This window comes from Odontesthes bonariensis, chromosome 2 (genome assembly GCF_027942865.1).
Source record: "Odontesthes bonariensis isolate fOdoBon6 chromosome 2, fOdoBon6.hap1, whole genome shotgun sequence".
NCBI lineage: Eukaryota > Metazoa > Chordata > Actinopteri > Atheriniformes > Atherinopsidae > Odontesthes > Odontesthes bonariensis.
Genome location: NC_134507.1, coordinates 15,863,014 through 15,870,010, shown reverse-complemented (window position 1 = coordinate 15,870,010; position 6,997 = coordinate 15,863,014). Strand labels below are relative to the sequence as shown.

The 6,997-nt window shown below is 41.3% G+C and overlaps 1 protein-coding gene across 1 annotated transcript in view; it reads left to right on the top strand.

The window, feature by feature from the left end:
* Nucleotides 1-5,904: 5,904 nt before the first annotated feature.
* Nucleotides 5,905-6,997, top strand: part of lzts2a (leucine zipper, putative tumor suppressor 2a) — a 46,913-nt gene continuing 45,820 nt past the window's right edge. Inside the window, exon 1 of the mRNA XM_075478312.1 lies at nt 5,905-6,194. The gene's annotated coding sequence lies outside the window, so the exon portion shown is untranslated. The remainder of the gene's footprint in view (nt 6,195-6,997) is intronic.

Below are 6,997 nucleotides of genomic sequence, written 5' to 3'. Positions count from 1 at the left end.
AGGAAACGACAAGTGTTTTAGTGAAGATCTCATGTCACATAATGGCACGTTTGAAAAGCCGCTCTTAGCTGCTCCATCCACCCTACCTTCTTCCTCCTCCTAATGAGAAATGTATGGCTTCCTAAACGAAAGACTTTTTCTCCGATGTGCAAACGCTCATATGAGTCATATTTCTCTTCTGCTGCTTGTCAGAGCAGTACTTTACAGAATGCTGTTATCAGCCGCGCACACAACTTAGATTACAGTATAAATTGGAGGACTTGTTGCACTCTCTATAGGCTTTCGTATGCTTTTTATGATTTACTTTGGGCTTGTTATTAAAAGAATGCCACTGCTTATCTTTTTTTGGGCTTGTTTTCATAGACTGAGTTGCTTGTTTCTGTCACAAGATACAGCGGCACTGGAGTTCAGTGAAGAACAGTAAGGCTGTGGTAAAGAGAAGAGAAACCTTTGAGGCAAAAAAACAACAACAAGTAGACGAATTCTCTATGTTATGAGGGATATGAATATAATAATGACTTTGGATTGCTACAAACATTTGTATATTGTGGACCTGGGTCATAATTGGTCACATTTACATGGAAATATGAGTGAAATGTATCATCTGTAACTCATATAAAACATAGTTTTCAGAATCTTATCTTATTCAGTTTCAGTATAATGACGACATAATGACTAACCGAAAAACAGGTGAGTGGCAAACAGTAACTGAGACCTGGAGTCTGCTCGAATAAACATTTTTGCTTGGTAAGGTTGTAAGCTGAATGAAATGACCTGGAGGTATCTGAGCAGCAGCCACAATAAGACCTGTTCAAGTTCTCCAAATGCTGAGGAAGAGAGCTTTAGTGCTATCTTTATCATTCCCATTAGCATTGGAAACACTGGAGCATTCTTTATGAAAAAGTATGTTTTTCTAATACACAATTCCTTGCTGCCACAACTTTTAAAATGATGCTTGATTATTTTCATCCAGTCGTGCTGTGATTCATGCGGATAAATATGAGGACAGGAGGGTGAAAGTCAGCAGCCTGTGACTAAACGTTCTTTCATTGTTTAATCATAATTCGTGATAATAAAGTAATATCTTATAACACTGATGTGATATACATGAGATTGAATTAGGCTAAAAGTATCTTATATAAAGTATCTAAAGCACTTGCTGCAGCTGAACTTCAGCATCATGTAATTCATGCTTAGTTTATCAGAACACTGCATGCCCAAACCAAAAAAACTGCTTTTGAAAAAAGTTATATCAGCATTGGCTGTTTTTAAAAAATTAATTTCCCAGAAAGACACTTCGGAAAGATGCTGTCCTTCCTTATCTGTCAATTGTTTTAAAGCTGAATTTTATGCAACCTTTCAGGGATCCCTTGCAAATGAGCCTTGGTTCGCACGATAGCTAAATAAAAAAAATACAGGCCTACATTTAGAAGGAAATTTTGTCACGTGCTGTTTTAAGAGAGACAAGTTGTTCTTTTCAAGGACACTTTATAACTGACCAGGTATAAATGGTTGCATTACAGCAAATTTTACAGGAAAAATGGGAAACTAAATGAATGCATGTACTGTCATCTTGTTTTCAAACTACGAGAATACGGGATACAAGAAAAATGTGAATACATCTAGAATGCAAAATTGCATATCATGCAAAATAGAACAAATCCAGGGTTTTTAATGATTTCCAAATCTGCACATTTGGATTTTTTTTAATTTTTTTCTATTTGTTTTATTTATTTCTCTTTTTTCAAATAAATTACAGTGTATTTGTGGCACATAAAGCTGATTACCCAGCTGTTTTATTCTGGACATAAGAATGTAAGCCATATGTCTCTTCTATCCAGGGGTTTTGTTGAGGACAGAGTTCAGCTACAGTGCCAGCTGGGAATGATGGAACATATGAGACAGCAATTAGAATGTACGAAAGCACATGTGGATGGGGAATAAAAAGGAAGATCAAAGTGGTGGCTGGCGACTGAAAAAATGATCTGTGTAGAATTTTTGTTGCACGGATATACTCTGGCAAACATGTGTAGAACAGTGGCATTAAATAATCATCTTCAGAGTGTTCCTGAGTGAGTTTGCACTGCAAAAGACCTGACCGCAGTAGCAAAGAATTTCTCAGAACAGACAGAAACTGAGCTGTCACATTTGAGTACAAGACCAACTTTGACGACAAAGAGATGAGAGGTTCTGAACAGACGGCAGTATGAAAACAAATGAAGCTGTTTTCTGCCCCAGTTCTCTGCTTCTCGGCAGCCGGGCCGATTCTGTTCGTGGATAAAGAGCTCAGTATTGGATGAGCTTGCGGGCTCAGACCAGGCCTGGCATCTGAGGGAATAGTGTTTCATGCTACACTGCACTCTCCTGATTTGACTAGTATAGAAATATGTAAATAAACTTCTGCATAGCACTGGGTGGGCAGGGGAACTCTGATTGGGAACACAAGAGAGATGTCATAGTGCTTGATGAATTTTTAAATGGCCGAAACAGAAATAATTGCATCACTCAAAATAATTGCATCTCATATCGGGTTTTTTCTTAGTTTGGAGGATTCATCGTTGGTGCTCTTTGAGCTTCATTGTTTATTGATCAGGCAAAATTCATCCACTTGGCAAATGAGGCATGAAAAAGTTATGAGCCATTAAACATAAAGGTTAGAGAAGTAAGACATGCTTTATGTTGACACTGAAGAGAACCAAAAGCTGTTGGAGGTTTGCTGTCAAGGTCCCGTGAATATATTTAGGAACACTGTTGGAAGCACTTTGATTCTCCTGAATCAGGTTGAGGATGGGCGTGGGGCTTTGGTCAGTTGTCTGGCGCTGGATGAAGACCCTGAGGGGACGGAGCATGTGTGAGTCATATGATCGGCTTTCACAGGGACAGCCGTATACAGGGCAAAGCCCATAGGAGACAAAGGCTTGCAGTGTAGTATTTCTGCTGAGGCATGACTGTGAGGAATTCTCCATTAATCTGTTTTCATCTTGTTTTTATTAAGCCCGAACACCAAATTGTGTGACAGGATGAGTCAGAGGCGTTGTGTGTCAGAGTACCCCCTTTTTGAACCCTATGCCCATTCTCAGAGTATTAGTGGTGCAGGAAGCATACGTGTACTTATGTATTCTAAGACAATATGTATGTGGCACATGAAAAGAAGCAAACACAGATGAAAGTCAGAAGTTTGTTGAAAAGTCAGCATGAGGAGTGCTCCCCTGAAATCCACCACAGAACATGTACACCTAAACAAAATGACGGAACACGACGATCCATTCAGTGATTTTGGAGATCTTTCCTTCTGAACACAAACACAGATGTAAACCAACTTTGCTGAAAGCATTTTAGCAGAGAAAAATGACATGAGCAGGATTCCTCCTGGTGATTAGAACATAAACATCCTTGTCTTGCTCAAACCTCACTGGCTGCTAAGAGCAAGGACTTTCATTCATGATACACTCTTGAGCACACAGAGAGCTGTGCTCACACACATTTGGAATGGTTCGCATGCATTCTTTGCATATTGTGTAAAAAAAGAGACAAACCAGCCAGGTCGCTCCACCCCACAGACATGAGGCCTAGCAAATGTTCAACTTCCATCTTCTGCAATTCAAATCAATAAGATTATACACAAAAATCTCCGCCCACCCCTGTCAAATGAAGTGTACCCCATTGGGAGCCCACTGGGGATGAGGAGAGATGACAGCACATTTTGCACGTTTCATTTCAGCTGGAAATCGTATTAGTGTTGCAGCCTGCCGAAGCCTGAAGTTGAAATGAACTATGGAGACGATTTAAAGGAGAAAGAGGTTGAGAGAAGACAGGCTGTGGTTGTGAACAGGGTGGGTGGAGGTTGAAAATGCCAAAGAGACAAAAAAGAAGGCGATTAAATACAGGAAAGGGGGCTATTGAGACAGAGTGGGATTAGGCAAAAGAAAAGGAGCCGAGGTGGTTGTGATGAGAAAGAAGAGCAGGGGGAGAATCAGGTAGATGAGAAGGAGGTGGAACCAGGGGAAAGGTGGGGGTTAGGTACTTGGCATGGGTGCAGGAAATAAATTGGTTTGTTGTAGACGGAGAAGAAGAGGTCAGCTGGAGTTCAGCAGCGACAGGACTCCTCAATATTCTTCAGGAGTGCTAGTTGAACATCAAAAGCAGGGTGATGCTGTGGAGGCTGCAGTGTCATAAAACATAAAGGAAGTGAAGGTTTTTACAGTAATATGTAGAAATTTTTTGCTCACTTGTTAAATTTTTGTCAGGTTTATCTTCATCATAGAATCAAAGATGACTAGAAATCCCATCAAGATATAAAGCTGCACTGCAGACGTTTCCACCTTAATGAGCTCCTTAGTGCTGCACAGAATCATAAAAATACAGCTGAGAGGGAGCAGAGGAAATCCTCTGAATCATGATAAAATTCTGAACCATGAGAACTTCGGGGTTGTTTTGTAACATTATAAGTGAAACAGCAGCAGAGAGAATATATCAAATGTGGGTAAACAGTGGGACAGGGACGTATGCCTACACAGACATTATTCTCCTTAAGGTGACACAACAATAAATACACCTCTTATTTGGTTTATGGTAGCAGAGATCTTCTTATCTTTGCTTGTTTTCAACTTTTCATGCTATGAAATAAATACCCCAATTTAACTGCTGCCACTGCTAAATGGTAATGTACAAAACCAACTTTTTTGTCCACATGCATGACTTAAAAACAGACAAGACAAAGACTACGACAGGCTAACCTCTCCCACCTGCAGTGTACTATATAAACTTCTGCAGCTGCTCATTTTGACTGGTAGGGATTTTTTTTTTCACCTGAAAACCTCGCGGAAATCAATCCAGACTTTCTTCTAACATATTAGGCCATTCAGGCGTTTGTGCAGCTCCTCTGTCCTGGATGAATAGGCAGGTGGCTGTGTATTGTGAGGAGCAGAGGGGGGTAATATTGTGTTTCCAGGGAGGAAATGAGCAGGAGTTCAAAAGAGTTCATTAGACAGCTGACATGATTGACTATTTTAAAAAGTGATCAAGCTTATGAAAGTGTCCCAGATGCACTCCAAGCTTTAACCCTCCAAGCATTCTCCCATTGTGGAGAAGAGCATCTGAGAGTGCCCTGGGGTGTCTGGGACCAGGACGTTCGCAACATATTCTTTGAGTCCTTTGGGTTTTGAGGTGGGTACTTTGTAAATAGGCCCTTTCCCCCCACAGATGCCATCAGACTGGAATCTGGACAGCTGGAGGCTGGTCCCACAGCTGTACTGCTGCTCTTGTGTTGGGTTGTAAGGGTGGGGGTGGAGATTAGTCCAAAAAAGTGTTTAGGTAGATGGCAAGAGGATAAATATTAATGTAACACCCATGTGAAAGCCAGATGATTGTTTGCTACATTACAGTTGAAAGCACTGCACTAAAACATATTGATAAAAGACTTTCAAAGAAAAGGAAATAGTAGTGCATCAATGTGAAATCAATAATAACAATGACCTTGCAGCCATAACAACACAACCCAAAGAACTGGCTTGAAAAGTTAGTTAGAATTCAGCTTTAGAGATTTATATGCAAATGAAAAAGCTCTGTTGTTCATCGTCTGTCGAGCACCAAAAGTTTCAAAGTTTTATCTTATTTCACTGTTGGATCTACTTCTGTTAGTAATGAATTGACAGATGGATATCATAGAAAGTCAGAACACCTCTTTATAATAAAACACACTAAAAACATTCACAAATGGCATTAGGTGCAAAACCAAAATGACCCCTACTCTGTTATTATCAACACAAAGCCAGGACAAAGTCACTGTGTGGAGTAGAGAAATAACGTCACCGGCCGTCGTAGGCCCCCTTTGCCTGGCCCCTGCCCTTCCTTCCTCGGTCTTAAACCTCTCTGTTGTGGACCAGTCGTAGAGCCCCTGCTGAAGCGCAGAGTGCGTCCGCTTCGCCAAGCGGCAGACCGGGCGCAGACGGTAAATGTACCAAACACACACTCAGTGTGAGCAGCAGACAGTCGGAACCGACTGGACGTGTTTGGGGACAAAGACCAGAACAGAACTATAGCAAGAGGAGGAGAGTAGACTGTTTTGGCTTGTTGCTGTTTGAAGAAAAGTTGTGCCTGTTCGGGAAAGGGGACTCGACCGGATACACGCTCAAGACATTTACTGCTGGAGGAAATACTGCTGCATACTGCTCAGAAAGAACATATTGACTGAGGTGAGTAACTGCGCGCCGCACTGATTTAGTGGATCTTGTGTTTTTTTTAACAGAAAACTTATTTAATTATTGTTACAAGGACGTGTCATCCCGTGTCTGCTTTTCAAAAATGCGCATGTTGATATTTCCAGTTTTGAGGCTGTAACTTAAAGTTGTTTGCTGTGCGTGGCTGCATGATTGTTTGGAAGTTTGATATGTCCGAATGGTTAAATACGGGGTATTGAACCAGAACGCATTGAAAAAGAGAAAAGAAATTGCAAGTTTCTTCTGTTTATCTTTATCTAAATGTGTGATGTGTGTGTGTGTGTGTGTGTGTGTGTGTGTGTGTGTGAATGAGGGAGAGACAAACCCGAGAATAAGCATTGCTCTGTTGTCACCGTCCAGCTGTTTCAGTGAATCCACACTGTAACTGGTGCACACACGGACACACAGACACACAGACGCAGCTGCTTTTGGAAACCACTCCTCTTGTTATGCCATTTCCCGCTGCTGATGTGTGCAAACTGCTTCAGTGTTGTGATGAAGACAGAAAGAAGCAGAAGAAGGGAATATGATGAGAAGAAAGGGTCACACCACGGCAGAGAGGGAGAGACCTCAGAGCTATTTGTTTTCTGCTCTAAAGGCCTTCTTAAATTTATGGATTGGTTTTGGAGTTGAATTGGAAACAGCCAGAGTCTGATTGGACCATAAATAATTCCCACAGGATGAGATATAAACGCTGGAGAAGCAGCATGCCTGAGATTCTCTCCATCGCTCTCTGGTCTGTGGTGAACTCCCTCCCTGCAGGTGATTGATGGCCTGGA